General features: G+C 40.0%; 1 protein-coding gene and 1 long non-coding RNA gene across 3 annotated transcripts in view; both read left to right on the top strand.

Moving 5' to 3' along the window:
- Positions 1-7: 7 nt before the first annotated feature.
- LOC112963485 lies at positions 8-2,673 on the top strand. The gene is made up of 2 exons (XR_003252616.1): positions 8-332; positions 1,745-2,673. It is a non-coding gene; the product is annotated as an uncharacterized LOC112963485 (long non-coding RNA).
- A 1,171-nt stretch (positions 2,674-3,844) lies between these two features.
- The window catches only part of HOMER2 (homer scaffold protein 2), a 101,886-nt gene continuing 82,894 nt past the window's right edge, over positions 3,845-22,836 (top strand). Inside the window, exons 1-3 of one of the 2 annotated variants that reach the window (XM_026060598.1) lie at positions 3,858-3,931; positions 12,705-13,177; positions 20,700-20,773. The gene's annotated coding sequence lies outside the window, so the exon portion shown is untranslated. Of the gene's footprint in view, positions 3,932-12,704; positions 13,178-20,699; positions 20,774-22,836 lie in introns of both variants that reach the window. The other variant, XM_026060594.1, reaches the window with a different exon arrangement.

Here is a 22,836-nt window from a genome sequence, read left to right as displayed (position 1 = left end):
GGCCAGGCGCGGCCGCCCGCGCTGCTCGTTTCGCCCTTCCTGCGGCGGGGGCCGGGCCTGCTTGGGGGTCGGTTTGGGACTGCGCCGGGCTCCCCTGCCCTTCAGGAGCGCTGTGGCTGCCGGCGGCGTTAGCGGAGCGATAGGGCTGATCTGTACGGAAGGCGCCTGGCGCTGAGCAGCGGGTGCCGTGGCTCTTAAAGGAAAAGTACGCACGGGTGCGACATGGTGACAGGCGGGAGGGTTTCCCTGCGCTGCTCCTGACCTGTCCGCTTAGCTCCGTGGCCAGCGGGGGGAGCCGTGCACCGGCTGCGCGAGGGCTCCGTCGCCCTGAGGTGGGTGGAGCAGGGCGGTTTGAGAATTTTGAGCGGTTTTACGGGAAAGCTGCTCCCGTGGCTTTTCTGGATAGACAGTGCAGATCATCTTTCTCGCTCTAGAGACAGCTGTCAACAATTCAGGACGCAACGGTAAAAGTAGTTTTCTAACTAGACCAGTACTCACCTCCATCCCCCAAGTTGTTAAACGTTTCAACAGAAAATTGAAAAGTAGTAATTTCACATTTTTCTTAAAAGAAGAAAACTAGAGTAGCTCTTTCACATTCACCTGCCGGTAGCACTGAGTGGTGCTGTGAGCATTATATAAATTCTTTTGAACTGATTCTTTTTGAAAGAAGTAACAACAAACATATTTGATCAGCTCTTCGATGTTGCATGTGTGATTTCATGCGTACTACTTGAGTCCCAAGAGCTTATGTGTTTTTTTCCAACTATAAAAGTTTGATCTAATCAAATGTGTTCCCCCTCTGCAAATCTGGACTTGCTTATGTACAAATTAAAGCCAGTCTTTATATGTGTATGAGGCTAACATGGTGGACCTATTATCTGTAGTACAACTTACTACATCCTGTGCCTCTCATCAGAGGGATGTTAAAGTCTGTTTACAACTGTTAGATGTTTCAACAGGAATGAAAAGTAGTAGCAATAAAGCAGGTTAAGGCCATAATTGGTGTTGTTTAAAAATATATATAAATTTAAAAGCTGAAGCAGAGTAGAAGTGAATTTTAAGATCACATATTTAAATATTTACACTCAAGAAACACTGGGCAATTTGGTGAGATTCAGTTGTGTTCAGTAAAATGTAAACACGTTGGCAGTAGGTTATAGCACAGTATGCAGGCGCGCTTGGCTACCAAGAGTCTGTTCATGATAGCATAGATCTTTGTGCAGGCTTTTTTATCATGCTTTTTTGGGGGGTAACGCTGCATGCTGCAAAGCTGGATCTACAGTAGCAGCAGAATGGGCCTTGTATAGAGAGATTTAGCCCAATACCCCAATTGCTATAGTGTAAAATCCGTTAATTCTTAGATGCAGTCTAATGCAGGTCCGTAGGGTTTGTTTGTACTGGCTGACTGTTTTAACTCAGAGTAATTTGTGGAGCGTAAAAATGGCAAGTTACCTGCTGTTCTGGGAGCTTATTTGGATTTAAATTAAAAACACTTCTGAAAACATAAATATTAATTTTTAAGAGCTAAGAACTAGATATTTTGAATACTTTGAGCATAAAATCCTTAAAATATTTGTTATAGATGTGACAACTGAGGCAGTAGGTGTAGCTATTGCTGCACCTCCGTCGGAAGGGGAGGCAAATGCAGAGCTGTGTCGCTACCTCTCTAAGGTGCTAGAGGTGAAGAAGAGTGAAGTTATTTTAGAGAAGGTACTTTTTTTTTTTCTCTCTCCTTTTCTTTCAGTCTTGCCGTGCTGCAGTTCAAATTCAAGCTTCTGAAACTTATTCACTGGACATTTGATAGAGGGAGCCTGTTCTCCAAGTACTGCTGATCGAGTTTCTAGCATTCAGTCCAAAAGTGTTCACAAGACATTTGAATGGTGTTTAACTGAGTTAATGGAATGACTCATTCAGAAAAACCTAGTATAGGAGGAACCACAGCTGGTTTTGAGATCTTTAATCAGAATGGTTCTCACTGTGATATATTTTCCAAATTTGTGTGGTTCATGTTTTCTGTGACCTTTAAAGATTCACTTGTTTTCTTTTCAAATCCACTTCACAAAATTAATGCGCTTTGCAGAAAATAAGTATTTTATTAGTAACTTTGCAGTCATATTTTTGAAGATACTTCTGTATTTGAGTGAAAAATTTCTGACAAATAATTCTGCCACAACAGTAAGAGCATATATAAATACTCAGATTATAGCTGGGCCTTAAGAATTTCTTTGTAGCAGCAGAACTTCCATGTTTTGGCTTTGGCAAGTGGAAACTGTTTGTTTTATTCATTGCACTGAATAAATAATTTATTTTATTAATTCATTGTACTTAAAGTCAGTTTTTCCAACCCTGTTCATTTATAGTTTATGAACATGAGAGCATAATGAAAAACTGTCCTTTTTATTTTTGAATGTTGGCTGTAAGTTTAATGTAGTAGTTGTAGAAGTCTGTTAACAGTGGTAATGACAATGTGATCAATGAATTGAGTGCTGCTTTGCTGAAAGGTAGAGATGCCAAGGTTTGAGTCCTTTTTTTCCTGAATCCTAGACAAACTACTTTATCAATATTTTATAGATAACACTGCTTTTCTGCCTGAAAGGGACGTTGAGGTTTAACTAGGTTATTCTCATAAATGCTAAGTAGAATCAAGCATAAAAGGGACCAGCATTGTCTGACCTTCTTGACTCAGTTGTTCTGACCTACAGCATCCAAATAATTGCACGCTAGCGTTTGCCTTTGACAAACCACTGTTTGCTCTCAGTGAAGCATAGTGGTAAAGTCTGCATTTTCCTTGTGGCTCACATCTTCCTTCTAATCTGCTAGGTGTACAAAACAAGTGCTTTCTGGTACTGGTTGTTCTCTCTTACTGATACTTGCTTTATGATAAGTGATAACAACATTAGCAAAACCAATCCAAGTAGGAAATGATCTAGTAAAAAACTGGGGTTACTGGATTTTTATGCAAGGGTCTTGATTTTCATCATCAGTGGGCTAGACTGCTTCAAAATCTATTTTTCATTTTAAAATTCACACCTTATTGCTGTATACTAGGGTTAAGAACTTTTTCCTCCTTCAGGATGTCCCTTGTGAACCTTTCAAATACCTTCCTGCTAGGCCACAGACTAACATGCAGCTTGTTTGTTTCTAATGTCTTCACTGAATGCCAGCAAGGTTGTGACCTCAGGCAATATGACATGAGCTTGCAGGTTTTATCAGTTCCTACATTAAATAGTAATTTTGTTGGTAATACTTGAAATATTATTGATTTTTTTCATAAATGCTGTATGAATCTGGAATGTCTCATAGGTTTTATGCAATGCCATTTCTTTTCCTCCTGTTAATAATTATAAACCTGAGAACTCAGCTTAAGAGTAACTAATATTCTTTGGGACACCATGTTGAAGGAAGATCTGAAAGTCCACATCTATCAAACATACAGTAACTTTTTTAAAGCCAAAATGCAAATGTAGTTGGGGTCTTGCTTCTTGATGATACAACTGAATTATGGAAGTTTATCACTCCTTGCTTCTTCTCCTAGCCCGTAAAAAGAGCATCAATTTAGGGCATGCTCTGGCAGCTGTATCTAATTTTTAAAAGATAGTAGATAAAACATTGCTTTTCACTTTTAAAATAGCTAGAAAGAACACTGATGAACCATTTCTCACTTCTGTTAATTCTGCATACCTACACGCCAAGAGTTATTTTTCCAAGTATCTGATATATTGGCATTACAGCAAGATTTTTGGAATGTGTATGTGGTGGTGATTCTCTGAAAGATATTTTTTGTGTGTGTGTCTAAACCAGGGTGGTAAATCACGTGACAAAGTGGTGAAGATTTTGGTATCGAAGACACCAGATGAGATATTAGAAAAACTGAAAAAAGAAGCTTCCAGTTGACCTAAAACAAGAGCAGGAAATGGAACGATGCATCTTGGTAAATGGCGTGATGTTCTTATGTAAAACTGGTCCTGTTGAGAATTTGGATAATGACTAGGGAAAGATACTTCTTTAGCCCCTCTGTTAGTACAGCTGCTGCGTAGTTGAAGTGTTTGCGTAGGTCTGGACCTTCTCCTTTATTGTTGTATGTAGTGAAATTAGAAAAACTTGTCTTTACAGAGGTTCCAGGTCTGCCTCAGTCACTACAGATTTTTTTTCCTCTGGAGAGTTTCCTGTCCATACAAATTTGTAAGATTTGTCCTCTTTCCTTGTCCCTTAACAAACGGTTTAGAGAACTTGTTTTTAAAGGAAATAAACTTTGGTTCACAAAATAAAAGGCTTGGAGTGACAGGCTTCTAAGGCATTGGTTAGATGTCAAAAGAAATGCTGTGCAAAAGGATAAATCAATCTAGATGGTAAAGAGCACAGAAGAGCATTCTCTGTAATATCTGGTGGCAGGCATAGGGTGCACTTCCCCTCTGTTACCTGCACATCTGTAAGTCTAAATTAAATTTATTTGAAGCCAGTATCCTATGTTGAGCACACACTAACTAAAAGCAGAATCATCTCCTGAGTAACTGAAACAAAATCAGAAGTCTGCAGTATGAAAAACTGACCCAGAACCTAATAATTGCATACATAAAGTCACTTTGTAATAGTCTGTAATTAATTTCCTGAAAAGTAGAGATACAGTCATGGTTTCTTTGCCAAATGTCAAATGTAATGACTGTTTTTAATAATAAAAAAGGCAAAAATATTTCAAACTTTGTTTTGTATTTATATTTTTGACAAAAAAATTGTTTCCTAGGTGTCACTTTGTACAATGTTGGTTTTTAGCAGGGCTTGTTTGCAATCTTTTCTTGGTTTAAAAATTAGTAGTATTCTAGCCAGTAGAAAGCTGAGCAGGGTCTTACATAGAACAGAACTAACAAGAAGTCTGAAACAAAATGTGCAACCGTCCAGTGTCCTGGGATAATGAAGCTTTAAGGGGTAAAGAAGCCTTAAGTTTTCTCCTTATCGTGCTTCACAAGTCAGAGTAAGATTAAACCAGTATTTCCCCAAAATGGATGTGATATTTTACCAGTCACTGGTAGGAGTTTGCTTTTTATCTCAGTAACTGCTGATGTCTGAAATGGTACTCTCTTTACTGTGTTTGTCATTTAAAAAAAAAAAAGTAATTTTAATGGCTAAAATAAAAAAGAAAAAATGTTCTAAAGGTCTGTTTCAGGTTAGTCATACCTTCCTCTGGAAACCAGTCTGTTGTAAATGCAAAAGGTACAGCTAAATTTCTTTATTAGCTTCACATAGTGCAGACTTCATAGCTAACAATTCAATTTTCCATGGTCAAAAATCTTTTGCCTTAGCTAATTCTTCCTGCTTCCTTTTATTCTTAATATTGCAACAGTTGTTTTTAGTGTCAGAGAACTGATCCTACTGGTGTATACCATGATGCCAGGTCCTTCAAGGAGACTCAATTTCACAGATCTTCTTAAAATGCTATTTGCTTATTTCGATCGAGTTTGGCGGAATAATTCTGTAGATCACGAATGCTATTTGTTTACTGTTTTGTATCAGGGCTCCTTGTTCTCTCAGGCCTGTGGCCAGCCATACGTTGCCTCACGTGCCTCTCCTTGCTTAGCCCTTTCGGTCTGGAAGGGCCGGTTTGGTTAAGTTCTGTTGTCTTTGCTGTCCTGTGAGCTTTGGCTCAGGGCTCCTTGCTGCTTCATCTGTTCTTGCCTGGCAGGGGGGTCCCATCTCTTGCAGAAAAATTAAGGCAAAGCAAGCAAAAAATAAGTGATGTGTTTTCTTTTTTTCTTAGTTTCCAGGCTTCTCTGTGTTATGAGTGGAAAACAGCAATCCAGAGAATGATGAATCCTGCATTAATAAATTATATGCTGAGATGAATCCTGCAACAGCCATTATACAGATTTCCTAGGAAACTGATACCACGTGTTACATGATATGTATTATACACTATGTTGAAATAATGTATTACATTTTTCCATGATTTCAGAGCCATTTTGAGGGAAGAACTGGGTGGATATGTACAGTCACTGAAGTATGTTGGTCTCCAGTGATGATTATCTATAACATTAGCCAACTTAATCTTTCCATTCCCTACTGAGACTTGGTTTAATTTGTCCAGTTTAGTTGTCATAGTTTGCAAAATTTGTTACAGTTAACTATTTTTTAGCATTGCTTCTTAAGCAAAAATATTGGTGGCATGTATTCAAGACCTAACTTCTGTTGCTCAATGCATTAGCTAGTTAAGGTCTTGGTGCAGGTGTAACAAAGCCATGGCAAAAGGAACCCACAGTAGCAATTAAAGCAGAGGGATGAARATTAAGTTCCGTTAGCAGTGGCTTCCCTCACTCAAGACTAAGTGGAATAGCTTGCAGTGTGGCAACTCAGCCTTTATATGCTGGGAACAGAGAATGTATTTAATATCAGTAACCAAAATTAAGTATTTTAGAAAGGTAATATAGGTAGAATTGTGGTGTTGCCATATCTGATATCTGAGAGCCTCTTATATCAGTATTTTTATGCACACTCCCAGTTATATCTATAATATTCCAGTTGCAGATGCATTTATGCTGGTGACATGCCTGGGAGGCAGGAAGATCATTGCTGATGCACTGTACAGCAGAAGTGAGAAACAAGAGTTAAGCTGCATGATCAAACAAGACACCAGTGCCAAAACTGTGATTTAGGCCTAGCTCTTTCAGATCTTGCGTTGAAATCCTAGCCCTTCAGCTGTCTCTTCGTGAACACAGTTAAGCATCTTTCACTCCATTGAGAAATTTATGGTAGCAAATATTCCCTAAACTTCCAGCGGAGTAAATTTTTCATAGAACTGTGCTTTGTGATACTGCTTCCAAGAACTTCAAAACACCCTTCACATTCCCTATCTCAAAGTACTAGACCAGTATAAAAACATTGCAGTGCCAGGTGCTGCCCTCTTTTTAATTGTTGGTCCCCAATTTTGCCCATTTGCCTGAGAATGTCTTTTTCTTCAAGCAACATGATTACTCAACTATTTGATATCCAACAAATTACTCAAGCTCTACCCTCTTTTCCTAATGCATTGTCTGACAAATCTCAGTAGGATAAGTCTAGCAGTGAACTAATATCTTAGTACTTACAGACCTGGGCAGTGGTTACAGATGTGCTTTTTTTTTTAATATATAATTAAGTTGTTTAAGCATTAGCAAAATATAAGTTATCTGAATAAGTTTTATGTCAAGCAGTCTTATGGCACAGATCACTCTTGCTCTTTCTTCCCCTCTGTTACATTCATTTTCTAAAATCAAACTTTGAAAGTAGGTGCATGGTTTCATTGCAGCATGCTAGCATGCTAATTAAGGATATGTAATTATACCCTCTGAAGCTGGCCTCTTTGCTCTTTAACTTTCAAATCCACTCCATTTATCATGTGCAGCTCATCCCTATCTCTCCTTGTAGTCCCCTGTGTTTCTAAATCCCTATTTCCTCCTGTATTATCAATCCAAATAATCCTGTATAATTGACAACTTTGTCAATAACTGGCAGTGGCAGTTTACCAGAAAGCACAGTTTAATATCTTCCTTCCCTCAGCCTCCAGGAAGATAGATACACCTGATTTTTCTCCTCATTACTTCACATGTCTTGCGCTCAGTATTTTCCCTCTCATGCTGTTTGTTTGCATATGTAAAACCTGGACCAGCTGAGTCCCATTTTTTTTTTATTCTAGCTTACTGTATTCCCTTCTTAATGTTTTTAGCCTTTTTCTCAGGAGGATGAATCRTTGTTATATTAGCTACTGTAAAAATGTGCTCCTCTGTCTCCTTCTGGGAACACAGCGCTTTACCTGCATGTAAAGCATATCTTGGTTAATATTCTCTGCCCCAAATGCAGCAGCCTTTTAAAAAGTGCTGTTAATGTAACCAAGATGCAATAAATAGTCAAAAGGCTGCTTAAGAAATGAAATACTTGCCTGAAAGACTCTGATACTTCTCTAAGGTCCTGGGAATCCATGTCTTCCTGGTCCTTTATATATTAGCTTTTCAAGTAATGAATTTTTAGTGAACCATAAAGAATTTCCTTCATCTATAAATGTGGTATTTGTTTGTTTTTGTGTTGTCTCAGAAGCTGGGAAAGCTGGAGTGAGTTTGTTCAATAGGGAGACACCATGCCGTCTTGCTGCAGCATCAGGCTCAATTTTTGGAACGTTTAAATAACATTTTGGTTCTTTACTGTCAGCCTAATCTCAAGAAAGACAGGTGGAAAGGGAAATACATCGAGTATCTACCATTCAGTCACTATAGAAACATGCTCTAAAGAGAACAGTTGGCCAGGGACTTCAGGAGAAAAGAATGTCAAAATGAACAGCAAAGGGTCAAAGCCTCATTTTGTGCTGCTCAGAAGAAGCAGGCGTCTGCCGTAAGAGAATAACTGGGGTTACAAAGTGCAATTCTGGGGTAATTGCCATTAAGCTGGTTTCTTTTTTCTATTACCTAGTATGAGTGCATGGGAAGGGTTGCAGCGTGCTGTTCTCTGGCCAGTATTCATTGCTATAATGAGTCTTGCAGAACGGTGGTGAACTACGATGCATTAAGGCATAATTTAAAAAAAAAATTTTTTTCAAAGCCCCTAATGCATACTTGGTGCCCATTTATCTGAAAGGGGCATTGGCAAGTTGAATTTTATAAAATAAGCTATTTCTGTGGAACTGTCTTTTACTGTTGCCCTTTTCGGTAGCTTGTCTTAAAATCTGCAAAGCTTTCTGCTTCTTTTTTAATGCTCAGGGAGGTCTTGGGGTAAATTTGAAAGCAGTAGCATCACGCGCGCTCAGCTCAAGCAGCCTTCTGCCTGGCATCTCGGGGCCTCGAGCTCGCTGCCCTCTCGCTGCCCCCTCGCATGTGGTTTGGCTGCTGCTGTGCCCTCCGGCAGGACAAGGCTCTTTAGTGCCTTGTCATCTGCTGGGATTGTTTCTGCTCTTTACTTGTTACGTCAGCAGCGCTGCTGACGCTCGTCTCCTTAGGTGGTACTGCCATTTCCTGCTTATTCTGCTTCTTAGGCCCAGCAGCGCCTTGAGATGCATCCCTTGTGGAAGGGGAAGAAAGATTTTCTTGTGATCCAACCTCTGCAATCAGAGGGCAAACTTGTCCCTTCTGGGGGGGGCTCGTAGCAGCTCTGTTTAGTCTCCTGGCATTCGCCCTTTAATAAAATGTCTCCTTTTGTCTTCAGTAAATCTGACGGCAGTCAGCTAGCGCGTTATGTGAGGTCATGTTCCTGCTATGAGGAAGGGTTGCTCTTAGCAGCTACTCGAATGTACTTCTGAGCAGAGAATTTTCTTCAGTATTTTAGCTGATTCTTAGCTGCCTTTTTACAGTGAAAGTGCAGTCTGTTCCTAATAAACCTGATGGGCCTTTGAGGTGGGTTTTTTTTTTTTTTTTTGAAAACCATGATTGAGCTCATCACTGGCTGAATATCAGTGCTAATACATAGAGGGGACCAGGCAAACTGTACTTGGCTAGTTTTACATAATGAGCATGTCTGACTGCGCTTAGTCACTTCCTCACTGAGTTCAGGTTCAACTACTAAAACGGAGCCAGGAGCTTTTGGTAAAATATTTTTGAAAGATGAATAGCATATTATAATGGTGTTCTCAGACCAATTCCTCTATTTGCTGTGATTGCCGTGACATACCAGCAAGAATAAAAAATATATATATGTATTTAGGGCAGTGCCAGGCAATATTACTGGCAATAAAAGATAAATATGAAATTAGAACATCTGAAAACACTAATTTGACAACAGTTGTCATTAAGTTGTGTTTATATAGCAAGGCCAGTCTTTCAGTAGCCAAATGCCCGCGTGGTTAAGAGTAGAGAAGGTGTAAGATCTAATTAAACACAGCTTTCAGTAGTATAAATGTATATAATCCTTTGCGAAAATAAATAAAGTGAATTTGTCAGTGGAGGTGTTTGTATACCTGTATTTATACTCTTAAAGAGACAAAGACAAAAAGAATATGCAGAGCCAAAGCTTCCCATAAGCCAATCTGCTGATTTTATGGGGTTGCCATTGCATGTTTATTTTAAAAGTATTTTTTCTCTAATTTCACTGTAAGATTGAGCCCCACAAGAAATAGAAAATTTTCTGCATCACTGGTTATATCACAAGGCTGGTAGGAAAAGTTCTGCTCAAGCCATGTTTTATAGTTTAACAACCTTCTCTGTAGAAAACCTTTGGTTTCTCTGTGCGATTTTGAGTTTTATCAAACACAAAATATCAGAAAACACTTTTTTTTCCTTATAGAGTAAAAAATCTGTAAACAAAAACCATTTCCATTCAGCTGTACTACACAGCAGAAGCAGAGAAATTGATCCTATTTGGAAAAAATGCTGTTTTTCTTTATAACTTCAGTTATAGATGACTGTAGCTTTACACATAACAGTGGTAGACAGAAAAAATCGGAATTGTGAGTCTGAAGTTGCTGGTGCCCTTTGGGTTATTTAAAATCAAAGCAGAGGAGAGGAGGCTTTCAATCAGACGTCTGCCATGTTGACCCCATGCTGAGATATCATGGGTCACACTGTGTTTATTGGGGAGTTTTAATCCCCTGTTTGTTACAGCTTTTCCAACGCACTTGATGTAAAGGGAGAAGACAAGTGAAAAGAGCTTTGTTAGGACTGCTGTGAAATCAGCTTCTGTGGTGGCAGTCATCAATTAAGTAATTCGATGTCCTTTTGGGGGCAGAAAGGACAACATGTTATAACCACTTCTGCATCAGAGAAGAAATCTCAGTAAGAAAACTGTTGCCAGGATGATAAAGATGGGCCATTCTAACCCTGACTGACTGTCCTGTTGTACGAGAAGCAGCTGTTTCCCCACAAGGCCTATTTTGAAGCTGCTGGTTCCCAGATCTCCTTTGAAATAGAAACTGTTTAGAGAAGAGAGGAGTTGAATTTCATGTGACATACCTCCTTGTTATTCAGTGGAAGAACTGAAGAGCTGCTTTGCTACTGGAGAATGGAACAAGCTGAGGCCTGCGAGCTGCCCTGCTACTTGATGGTCTGCAGAGTGATAGCACCGTACGGTGTAAGGTTTCATGACACCCATGTGAAGAAGGTGACACCAGGATACTGATCTTAAAGATAAGGAAACAAGTTCAGAAAGGGTAAGTGTAAGTTCATGGTCTTGGAAGAAGCAGTGTCTGAAGCCCTTCTTGCTGTGCCACACTAGCTTCATCTGTAAAATGGAGAACAGTGGTATTTACCAGATGTGAAAATGGAAAGAATAGCAGATTTTAGATGCCAGCAGTCCCAAGATTAGGGTTTTAAGGTTCCAGGGATATCTTTGCAAGCAGTCCACAGTGCAAGATGTCCAAATTAAAAAGAATTAAGAAGAAAATCCAAATGACTTGCTGTCCTGGCGTGGTACTCATTTTGGTGTCTGTACATATTGCAGTTCTAAAGAAATTAGCCAAGAACTTCAGCTTCAGTTCAAGAGTTTTCGCAGAGGATTTTCTTCTCTTACTGTACTGTTGCAGATTTAGTTAAAATATTATCAACCTATATATAGATATGAAAGAAAATTATTCAAGCTAGACTTTAACAAGCTCATCTAGCAAATGTTTATGTATGAAGTTTGTTCAGTAGTGGGACTACTCGTCAATTAGTAATTGATCACGCTGGTTTCCTAATGCATCGGTTGCTCTGTGTGTCCCTTCACCGAAGCCCCTGCCAGCTCGACCTTCAGACCTGGAGGTGCTTGTCCTGTCTCTCTACCCATGATCACTAGTCATTTGGCTCCTGTGTTAAAAATTCTTACTTGCTGCATCATATGGTGCATGTGATCAGCTGCATATGATTCCTGCTCACTTTAGTGGTCTAATTCTGTCTTTTTATCTGGGGCATAATTTTCTGAAGTGCCCAAGGTTTTACATGCCTGGGCTTATAAATTTAAGAAACCAATTTCTGTTTGTTTTCAGATCTTGGCTATTTCTAGGATGGGTTTTGGGCTTTGTCTCGCTGGTATCCAGAACTTGTTTGATCGATACCTGAGCTTGCATAATAGGTGAAGTTCTCCAATCCAAAAATAAAGACGTTAAAACATGGTGGGGAGAGAAAGGGAATAATTTACATTATCCAAAGGTCATTTGTTGGGCTAACTGTTGGGCTAACTGTTCTGCTTGGCTTGTTGAAAGTATTTGCTGTGCGTCTTGAAATCTGCTGGAGCAAAAGGTGCACAGAATAGAGGACATGATGGACTTGAGATGTTTTATAGCACCTGCTCTGCTGTTTAGCACTGAAGTCAGAATGGGAAAAATCTGCCACGAGAATAATAGTTTTTGTCGTGTTTTCAAAGACTGTGTAAATCTAATAATTTGCAATGTCATTTCCCCAGTCTTTCACAGTTATTTTTTACTTACAGTCTGTGAATCTAGGTGGCAAAATGGTATTACGTATGGCCCTCTCAGGGTGGATCCTGAGCCCATTAAATACCCATCTGAAGCTTTTCGGGAAGGAAAGATTAATCTTCTGAACTTGTGTATCCATGCAAGGGCCGTCCGTGTGTAATATAAAAAGAGCGTCTATTGGTGCTGTTGTTGTTTAGGAAAGTGCGGATTAAAATACAGATTTAGATGGAAAAGTTTGTGAGCTGCTCATAACCAGTTCATCTATTCTACCTTCCTATCTCTTTTAAGTACATTGCTTCTACAAAGGCAGCTACAGTTTGCCAGTATTTTTTTTTTCTTTTGGTGACTGAACTATTATCCTTCACAGCAAGTCAAGACCAACACTTTGTAATTGCTGTGAGAGGCTGGCACATCCCCTTGACACTCGAGTCAGCCAAGTGCAGCTGCAGGGGTCTCGTCTCATCTGCAGAGCTTCCTCCAGAGCGTCGCCACGTCTCCCGCAGGTTTCCCTGCTGCTGCCCTGGCAGCCCTGGCAGCGGAGCCTCCAGACATTGCCGCGGCAGGAGCTGCTGCCCGCAGCGCTCGCTCASCTCGCTGGAAGAAGGGAAGGTTTGCTCTGCAGGGCAAGGCAACTGTGGACTTTATTCAAAATTGTTTCAAAATAGGAGACACTCGTTTCTTTTTCTGTGTCAGAAAAGAAAGCTTGAAGACTCTGATTAGATGACAAATATGAACTCAGAGAAATTAGTTCCAATCATTGCCATCTTCCATCTGCAAATTTTAGACCTAGCCTCTTTGCTGTAGTAATTTCCACTGTTGAAGAAGTACAAATACCAAAAGGTGATGACACTTCAAGGGTTAAGTGAAATCATTTAGGAATGGTAAAATCAGTCTTTCTGATTAACTAACTCCTTCTGTAGTGTGGTATGTGAGAGCAAAAATCAAATGCTTTCTTTCACTTTACTCTCCATGTGAACAGCATTAAGCGGAAAAAATCGGTTTGTTTCTTCCAAAATGATACGCTTTCTCCACAAAGGAGCCTTTGGTCTGCTGTCGGATGCCTGTTTGATGCGTGAGCCCACCGCTTTAGAGGATAAATTAAGCTGTGGCTTTTTAGCTACAAGAAAGAAGTGTGTCTGGCGGAGCTGCACTGATGGTAGTTGGCAGGCTTGGCAGCAAGGTTGCTGAGCTACTGAGACTGTTGTGAACTTTGAGTTGGCAACTGGGGAGATAGCTGTATTTAAGTATTTTAAAGAAGAGCTTGTCCTAAAAAATATGGTGTGAGCCAATTTTAGGGCTTAGGACCGCTGATTATCTTTGTGTCCAGTTTTGTGAAGAATAGACTCTTTTCCAAAGAAGGATGCCAAAAAAGCAAGACAACAAATGCTTATAAACTGGGTATAGCAATTCTGGTCTTTTGTCCTTTCCCCCCAGTCCTTTCTGTTTGTAAAACATTACAAATTCTCATTCTAAATTAGGTGCGAGTTGTTGGAGATGCACGCTGCTCTTTCTTGGATAAGGCAAAGGCTAAAGTCTCTAGTTGCCACTGTGCTACAAATAATAATAAGAGCATAATCAAGGTTGCGTTTATTTTGTGGTTATTCTGAACATTAGAGACTTGCAGCAATTATAATGCCATTAAGTAGTAATGGAAAAAGATTTAAAAGTAGATCATGAAACTTCTGGAAGGAGCTGAAAATGCTGCTCAGTTTTCTTTAGTATCAGAGGCATTGCATTCCTCTCTTTTATGGCAAAAAGAACAAACTAAAATGATTTCCAAAATGCTGGGGTGTAGATCCAGGCCTATGTAGGGTCATATAAAAGACAGGTTTATGCTTGAGAGGTTAAACAGGAATCAAGACAGTCTCAAAAATTTAGTTTTCTGTGATTTTTTTGGAAGTCAAGTGTGCCTGACTGCATTTAGTATGAACAGAGATAAAGATAACTCTGAAGTAAGTCTTCTGTGTACTTCAGTATACCTCTCAACATGGTATCTGGTTGCTTTATGAATCTATGCAGCCAGGGCTGGGGGATCTGAGATGCTGGAGGTAGCACTGGGGCCCATCCGTTCTGCCGGTCGCAGGAAGAGAAATCCCCTGCAATGGCGTGCTACTGCTCCCCGCAGCTGGTGACCTCTTAAATGGCTGCATGGAGAACACCCATTAAAAAATTGTAAGATTAAATTATGTGCTTATCCTGAATTCCCACTTATGTATATCGTAGTGTAGCCTGTCATACTGATATGGTATTTATTAATTGCTTTAAAACCCCTTTATTACCTGGTTTGTCCTGAAAAACTGCCTGGAAATAGAAGGCTGCCATAAAAGAAAAACCACATATTTGTATTTCAAATAAATAGCATATGGTTTGAACATAAAATGAAGTGTTTTCAAAGTTTAAAATAACCTTCTGAATGTGCACCTTGATTCCACATAGGTATCTCAATATCTCTTTTGATTTAGGAGTTAACAGAGATGTTCACCAAATTAAACTTCACAGGAAATACACCAAGAATGACCATTTTATTGTAAGCTGCAAGTTAAAAGGCAACTGTAGAATAGCACTAGCTATTTTCAGTTTTGCTGACATTTAGTGTTCTCCTTTTCAGTGAACACTGTGTCTTCCAGTCATGCTTACGGGGTTAGTACAGCTTCTGAGGTGGTTGAGCTAAGAGTCTGAGATGTGAAAGCTGCTCCATATTTTGAGGTACATGTTACTGCTGTAGATGGCTGCAGCTGATAATCCTCTGTCCCCGTTTTCTCAAGGATGGGTTTGTGCCAGTGCAGCGTCGTGCCTGTAGCGTGTGCAGCCCCAGGCCTGGGGTGGATGGCAAGAACGGCAGCAGCTGCACGGCTAATGTCTTCCCCTGTCTTTGGGAGGGATAGTTTTATGGAAACAATTTCTTCTGGGTAGTTTATAGCCTTGTATGGGTCATAGAGTCTACATTGTACATAGGGTCTACGTTGTACAGTGTCTCAAGAGAGGCTTTTACTGTTTTTACTGTATTCATTTGTGAGGGAGAGATGATGCATGTGACTTTGGTCACTTTGATCCTTTAAAACAAAGTCCTTCCAGTCCAAATTGGAAGAGAACATCCAAGGAGAAGGAGCAGGCTATGCGTGATAAATACCTCTCTATTGCATAGTTACGGCAGGCTCATAACAATATAAAAAATGTGATTTTGTTTTTCGTTAGCTTTTCAATTTCCTCTTAATAACTTTAACAGAGAAAAAAATTTTTTTTGATCAAAATCATTATCTTTTAAAGCCATACAAATTTGAAAGCTCTTAGAAGGTTATGAAGGTTAATTAAAATACCCATTTTAATTGTTCCTCAAACAGGTTGTATTTTATTTTGTTTTATTCATCTACCTCTTCATTTTCTTGTGTATTGTGAAGTTTCCTGACAAAGGGCCAATGGAGAGAAATTATAAACTGATTTTAATATAACCCCATTCTGGCATATATCGGTATTCAGGAGGTATTACTTATCTTCACCTGACATGATGCATTAATTTGACTTGGAAACTGTGTAAGATGGGAACACAGGGTAAACAATTTATTGAATTAAATAAAATCATAACTACAAATCAACGGTTCTATCACAATGTTTTGCTAGTTAAAACCTTACCTTGCCTGCACAGGATTCTGCAGTTTGCCGGCTGTTGCACTCTGCAGCTTCACCTGCAGGCCAGCGCTGTCGCGCGGACAGGCAGGGCCTCGTCGCCCCCGAAGCGGTGCAGAACCAGCGTGGCGTTTACCCGCTGCAGTCGTGACGCAGGTGTCATACGCGCAGGGTCCTTTGCGTACTGTAACATCTGCTCAGGTTCCCAGCATGCTGCAGCGGGTTGGCTGCTGCAATGTTTTGTGTCTGTTATGCTTGCAGAAAATAATGTATTTTATTTAGCAGCTTAATCCACTGGAATTCAAATTAATTCTATCCTTTGGACCCTTTGCTTGTTTCAGGTCCATAGTATTACAAAATTAGAGGCAGAAAGAAACTTCATCTCAATAAAGATGGAAAGAATAGAGACTGCATTTCAGGGACTAGGGAGAAGATGGGTCTGTGGCAGTGAATGGCAACATCAGCCGGCCCCGGTCCAGATCCCTGCCACAGCGACACCGCTGCGATGGGCAGCGAAGAGCAGAGGGCCCTGCGCCCCTGCGGACAGATCCTGCTGAGGTGTCAGTGCCTTCTGACTACCTACGGTCATTTTCCTGTCTTAAATAACCTGCTTTCAGCTGTTGAAACCAAGGCAGTCTTGTGTAGTTAACATGAGATTGCCGTATTAAATTCTCCTTCGCTCTCTTGCAAGCAGCAGTAGAGGAGCAGGGTAGCAATGTCAGTAACGGCTTAGCATGGGAAGGACTCTGGCCTCTCCTGAATTCAGCTGGCATCCCTAAATGGGCTGTTTTTATCCTGAGAGCAGTGCAGGCAAAATCTCATGAGAACAGAAGTACCATCAAGGCACCGTGACAAGCCAGTCCACAATGAAGCTGTCCCGACGTAACAAGCTCATAGCTGGTGATAAACAGTGCCGAGGAGGAGGTCACATATTTAAGGCATAGTTAAGGAGGAAGGAATTGGCCTTCAGCTCCAGTAGGTTCAGAGAATAGTTTCCAGTGGGAAGTATGGAAAATCTGTCAATCGGTTCATCTAAAATTTAACTGGACAAAAAACCCCAAACTTGATTGTAACTGTTTGGTCAGGGATTGCTCTGTGTGTGCGGAGAGATGGGATGACAGCATGGTGGAGTCGGAAAAGCTGGAATGAGAGAGACTAGACAAGGCTAAAGCTTTTCAGCAGTGAAAGTTCGGAAATTGTGTCTGTGCGACCGTAGCTCTCGATGCCTAAGTCATAGCCAGAAAATGCTTCTGCTGAGCTGGATGATGCTAAGAGCAGCGTAGAGTCGGGCTGTGCTCATACCGAGGGGGCTTCCTGTAGAGCTCCACTGGTAACTCTTTTTCACGACAAAATTGAAGCTCTTGCAGTTTTATGACCATAATGTCATTTCCTAAACAGATTGGACTGTGCTAGCAAAAAAAAAGTTCTTCCGCTTTTATATTTGTCTATGTGAGCGTGAAAGGGTACACCTTAAGAAAAAATAACTTTAAAAGCTGCATGCGTTGGCAGTACAGGAATGGATTTTATTGACGAGTGGCTTGAAAGCCTCTGAATAGGTAGCTATACCCCCACTGAAGAACTGGTCTATGTGTATTTTTGCATAGGTTTAATTAAACCCTTTTAGTTAGACTGTCATAACATTTTTGCATTTTAAGGTCCTTATTTTCCTCAGAGTGGCTTATTTCAGTTTGGTTTGACCTTGCTTCTAATTTTTAAGAAGTTTTAAACCAAAACAGCACATCCATAGGCTCTGTACAGACACACCAAAGGTGCTTTATCTACTTTGGCTTATGCTGAGGAAAGTGCCTTTGCCCTGTCTGTAAGTAACCAGGTGGTGCTGACCTTCAGTTTCTTTGTGTAGCTACTTTTCTATTTACACACTATTTGAAAACCTGCCCTAATTTTGCCAAATGAAACCAAGACACAGATACTCAGTATGGGTCTTAATTCAGGGTGGAAGTTGTGGTGATCTTGATGCTTATTTTGGGAGGCATAAATATAAAAAAAGAGCTGACATTATTAAAGTTTCTTTTCTTTTGTGCCTTACAAATGTCAGTGTTTTTTAACAGTCTTAAAAGCTTCTGTCCAAGTAGTAGAAAACCTGAAGAGGCTGAGAAGGTTCTCTGGTGCATGTCTTGGGAGACGTGGTTACAGCCAGGTTGCTGCCTTTTGAAACATGCTTAGGAGGTATGATCTGAAGAGATGAAAATTAACAGTTAAGGTCATTCATCAGCCAACGTCCTGTAGCACTGCTGCGTGCATGTGCGGCGGAAGTGGAGATGAGCCAAAAAGCAGCTGAGTCTGTGGATGGTTTTGAATCCAAAGTCACGCTGGGACCTGCTGGGATGTCTAGGATCCTCCCCCAGAGCATTAATGAAAAATAGATGCCATCTGGAAGGATTTTCATGCCAAGGGATTGTGATGCCATCTTTGTCTTCCAGTTCTCATCAATCACAAATGGCTTTTAAACAGATTTATATTTTACCTTCAATCAGATGATTTCATCTTCTCAGCTACTGAGGACACTCTCTTTGACCTTTCAATAGCCTCTTATAGAAGCAGGATTTTTCTTTCTGATCAGAGGCATTTGTTGTGATGGATGCTCTGTTACTCTTCTTTTTCCTTTTCCTGCACCAGTATATTCCTCCCTTTTTCATGGCTCTTCCACTCCTTCCCTTACCACTACATTTTCTTTCCTCTTGTCTTGCCATAGGTTTAAAGAACAGCTTTACCTTTTACATTTCTAAAACTTGGATGCTTAACTATGAAGTTGTAGTATAGTATATTGCATTAAAAATTTTCCATCTGCTAGATTGAAAAAAAAAAAAAAAACCTGTAATACTTTCAGAGAGGCTGGGATTTTTGCACAGTCTTACCGTGATTGCATGGTATGTGTGTGAATGCTTTTGAAACCAATTAAATATAAGTGAATGGTACATTCAGTACAGTAGCCATGACAAGTTATGTTGATGTGGAATCTAGCTAGTTTGCATAGATTGCTCCCACATTTTTAATCCACCTCTCTCCAGTTCAGTATTAACTATCAGATTGGACTACCCATACCTCTTAGTTATGATAAGGCTGTCTTTATGCGGCTTATATTTTTGAAAGATATTTCTATTACGTCCGTAAGAGTTGGAATCATTTACTGTTTAGTGCAAGTCTAGTAGTACAATGCGTGGAGAGTTTTCTAGGCCACAGAATCCCGGGGGTGCAGCCTGCAAATAGTCTGCTATATAACAACACAGTAAAATAAAGGCGGGGTTTAAATCAAGTAATTGCCAGCATATTGTCTGTAATGTGTTTAGTTTTAGTTAAAAAAAATATCAGAAAACAATTAATTCCTTCACAAGAATGTTTCTAGTGCATCGTGTTGGGGCTTACAGAGCCCAGCTGAGGTTATGCTACACACCAGACACGTGCTTTAAATGGGGCAGTCCCTGTCTGGGAGAACTGGTAGCTGAAATGATGGTACAGAGGAGGGAAAAGGGGGAGAGTTATCGTTGTTTTCTGGATGGGAAACTGAGACGCAAAAGCGTTAAAGGTGTCTGTAGCTGAGGTGGGAATTCACACGTGTCTCCGGTTCTATCTTCTACAGCATCCTTTCCATTTGACTTCCTTTTTAGGCCAGGTGGAATGACTCGCGTTGTGGTGAAATTGTCTTTTCAGAATTTTTAAATAGCTTTAAAAAGTGTATCTTTAGGAGCGTTCAAGAATATGAGGAACCAGTACAACAGAGGTATCTGACACAGAGTAGCCTGATGCCTGTGTAACGACAGGATGCAGAGCAGTAAAAATACTTGATATGGGATTTTAAAAAACATTTTTAGGACAGTAGTAAGAATATGTCTATAGCAGATGTGGAAAGAAGTAGGATTAGGCTGATCTTTCATTAGCTAGTACTAAATCCATGTTGTCTCTAAAAACTAAAATCCTGCTGGTGAAGTCCAGAGAGGTTCTTCAACTGGATTTACTGGGGCTGCAGGGTATGTGATCAACAGGCATTTGTTTATCATTCCCTGGATCTGTCTGCCTGGCCTAAGGACGTGCAAACTCTGCTGGTGTAACGAGGCAGCTGCTTCACCCCTTGCAGCCACTTAGGTCCATAGTCCTCCTCCTTCCTGAGCGCTGAGGAGAGGAGGTCCCTGGGGGCTGCGGAGGGGGAAGCAGTTGTGCTTTTGGTCCCCCAGGCTGTGGAGTGGCAGTAAAGTAATTTGATAACCAATAATCAAATCTCAAAACATATTTTCCCCGGAAGGGTTCAGGATACAAGGGCATGAAACAATTGTGCCTTTAGGTGAGCTGTGCTCCTTCCCATCTTTGCCCAGGCTGTGCAGCATCCGCTCCCCGCTCCCTTCTTGCCCGAGAACAACAAAACATGTAATTCTGCTGATGGAAGTGTCCTCCGAGGTGCAGGGCTGGGCAATGGCATTGGCCCCAGTGGCAGGTTAAGGTTAAGCTCCTTTAAGTCCTTACAGCAGTTTAGCTGAGCTGCAGCATGGAGGAGGCTGTGTGCACCCCAAGCGTGATGCTCCATCAGGTCACTTCAGAACGGATGTTTTGAGACGGTGGCATATAAACAAGTAAAATGAGGTTGATCTGAGGAGAATATGCATCTCTCTACACAGAGCTCTTGCACTAAACTGATCTAAACTCCAAAGGTTTCTGCTTGCTGAATTTAAAGGCTCATACCATTAACACCACTGAAGCAGTATTCTTAAACGTAATTTTTTTTTAGGTCTCAGTGGCATTCATAAATCAAGGTGACTTGGTGACTACAGAAGGGTGAAGCATAAACTTGCCATGGCAAAGGTCTGTGTGTTAATTTTCTCTTATTTTGTAGAAAGGATATGTAATACTGTGGGGCTGGTTGCATTCAGTAATTATTATTATTATTTATTTTTATTAAACATATTTCCAATAGAAAACAAACTTCAGACATGATTTTGGACAAAGAGCAATCCACCATCTCATCTGCCCTAAAATTCCTTCTGCACGCTTAAATGCTAGGAGTATGGTGTCCAAAAGCTATATGAAACATCCTATTGCTTATTGGTATTTTTTAACCTATATCTCAAAACCACTAATTATAATCTTAAATATTTAATTTATGTGGATATATAAATACCAAATTATTTTTCCTCACACTGAAAAAGAACTTTGAAGAGCTTAATATCCTTAATGAATCTTTTAACATGCAATATGTTTCAGTTTGAAAATTCTGTCTTCCCTCATCTTACTATTTTTTCTAGAATAAGATTTGGCTTTGGTTGTTTTTGCAGTTCTATAACAAATAATTAAATTGTTTTCTTAATTTTAACTCCTCTTTGAATAGATGAGTTTTTCTTCAAATAACAAGCAGGAATAGCTATTGATACTGTATCATCTTTTATTAGTGAGGCAAGGTTTGAATCACACAGTATGCAAAAAAAAAGGCGAAAAATATATTTGTGGGAAAAAGTCATCAAGCTGCTGACTTGAACTCTTTGAATTTGAAAAAGAGGCATGTGCATATTAGGAACAAGATAACATTAACTTATATTCCTGCTTGTTAGAAATAACAAAAAAAGGTTACCAGTAGGAATGATTATATGATTTATCCTGTTCTGTGCTTTTATTAGACTTACAGGAAAACGTACTTATTACCAACTTTTACCATCTCTTGTAATAAATTTGCATTTTAATAGGACAGAGTACTTAAAAAGTCAGAGGGCGAGCTGTACAGAGGTGACATTTTGGCATCATTGTTCTCATAAGCAAATGAAGACTGACAACCACTAAGTGCAGTCAGTGCTCTACTGAAGAAGAATATAAGCCATGGTAAACAAAAATAAATCCAGGCCTGCAGGGCCTAATGAGAAAATAATCCTCTTGAGAGGAAAGATCATTATGCACCACCATACTAAAGTTACCATCTACTATCCTGACAGTTCTGGAGCTGCTGGACTCCAGGATTTATGTCCACCTGTGTTCAATCAGGCTGCATATTTCCTCGGTATTGTCAGGGAAACCTGATCTGCCCTATAATCTTTCTTACTCTCTGGTTGTTAAAATATCAGCACTATGCATAATTTAAGCAGGGTTATATCGCTCTCTTCTAACACATGAGGACAACAGGACGGATTACAGTAATATTTCCTGATTGGCAAATGAAAGGTAAGGGAGTTGCAGTTTCATTAAAATGCTGCTAAGATGGGCTGTAGCTGCTGTAAGGGACAGTCCTGGTCTCCCTTTCCTGACCACATGTTCCCCCCCCTCGCTTTTGTCGGAGGGCTAGAGAAGGGGCGACTGCACAGGCTGCAGCAGCTAACACAATTAATGCAGAGTTGTATAATTTCTGTAAGGAATAGAGGGGGAAAAGAACCTTAGGTTAAATTTGATACAGCTAGAACTCTCCCTCCAGCATCTCAGTTTAAGAAGCAAATGTGAACACGTTTCTTGGTTAAGCAAAATATTTCTTAGCAAATTAATAGTGTGACTTTTTATATATATAAACATATTTAAACGGTAGGAATTTAAATATACTTGTGGTTCTAGAAATTGAATGTTGATTATATGCATATTGAAAGAATCACACTTCTCCTCCTTGTCTGAAATCTCTATTAGAGAGCCTCTTGATAGTATTTCAGCTTCTAGCTAACCTTTCAGAGCATGTCTGAACATTTCTACTGCCAGCTGTAGAGTTAGGATAAAATACATGCTGAATAGCAGTGAACACTTGTAAAATTGTATCTATCTCACAAATCACACTAGGAATTTTTTCTACCACTTTCTTTGCCTTCCAGTGGCTTTCAGCTTAGTACTGATTTGAAGGTATTTAGCCATTTTGAGCATACTAGTTTATCTTTCGTTTTATGCGTGTTAATAATGATGTC

This window comes from Apteryx rowi, unplaced genomic scaffold (genome assembly GCF_003343035.1).
Source record: "Apteryx rowi isolate R43461 unplaced genomic scaffold, aptRow1 scaffold_17, whole genome shotgun sequence".
NCBI lineage: Eukaryota > Metazoa > Chordata > Aves > Apterygiformes > Apterygidae > Apteryx > Apteryx rowi.
The sequence above is the reverse complement of the archived record's forward strand: the minus strand, read 5'-3'. Positions and strand labels throughout refer to the sequence as shown.